Genomic DNA, 1099 nt, shown 5'->3' on the forward strand with positions numbered 1-1099 from the left:
TCTCTTAGTTAATGTTATTTAGTATAATCTCTTAGTTAAATTAAAATCCCAATTTGTTATTTGTCTTAGCATTGAGCGATAACCATATATTGTTGCATAGGTGCATAAATTGAACTTAACCTAAACCAGTCTCTGTGGGAACAAATCTGATTTATATCTTATACTACTTGCGAACGCGTATACTTGCATGAATATTAGCGCGTATTTTCGCCCTAACAAGTTTTTGGCGTCGCTGACGGGTACTCGGTGTTAATTTTTAATTTATGTGCTTGTCATCAATGGTCGTTAAAGTTCACCGACTCAGATTCTTTTACTTTCACGGTGTATTTGTTTGTGTTTTAGGTACTCATTACAATGGGAGATCCAGCAGCACGAACGAGAGCCTTGATGGAGTTCTCTCAACCCAAGATTAATGACATTCAATCTAGCATTGTCCGGCCAGCTATCACAGCTAATACCTTTGAGATTAAGCCTGGCATAATTCAATGGGTACAGACTTCAGTCCAGTTTGGGGGTTCTCCAACGGAAGATCCCAATACGCACATTATGGATTTCATTGAGATCTGCGACACCTTCAAGTTCAATGGTGTTTCTGAAGATACTGTGAAGCTGAGACTGTTCCCATTCTCTCTGAGGGACAAGGCTAAGAGATGGTTACACTCTCTACCAGCTAGTTCAATTACTACTTGGGAAGATCTTGCTCAGAAGTTTCTTACTAAATTCTTCCCTATGGCGAGGACAGCTGCACTCAGGAATGTTATTACTCAATTTGCACAGCAAACGGGAGAATCACTATGTGAAGCTTGGGAGCACTACAAGGAGATGCTTAGGAAGTGTCCTCATCATGGAATTCCTGATTGGATGATCATCACTTGTTTTTACAATGGGTTGGGAGCAATGTCCAGACCCATGCCTGATGCAGCATCAGGTGGAGCATTATGGGCAAAGAGCTATGAGGAAGCTTATGATCTAATTGAACTGATGGCTGCTAATGAATATCAGTATCCAGCCCAGAGATTGCCACAGGGCAAGGTAGCAGGAGTTCTTGAAGTGGATACAACTACGGCTATCACTGCTCAACTAAAGGCGTTGTCTATGA

At 41.4% G+C, this 1099-nt stretch overlaps 1 non-coding gene across 1 annotated transcript; it reads right to left on the reverse strand.

Moving 5' to 3' along the window:
* Positions 1–744: 744 nt before the first annotated feature.
* LOC141710213 (small nucleolar RNA R71) lies at positions 745–851 on the reverse strand. The gene has a single exon (XR_012570745.1). It is a non-coding gene; the product is annotated as a small nucleolar RNA R71 (small nucleolar RNA).
* Between the last annotated feature and the right edge of the window lie 248 nt (positions 852–1099).

This window comes from Apium graveolens, chromosome 2, assembly GCF_009905375.1.
Source record: "Apium graveolens cultivar Ventura chromosome 2, ASM990537v1, whole genome shotgun sequence".
NCBI lineage: Eukaryota > Viridiplantae > Streptophyta > Magnoliopsida > Apiales > Apiaceae > Apium > Apium graveolens.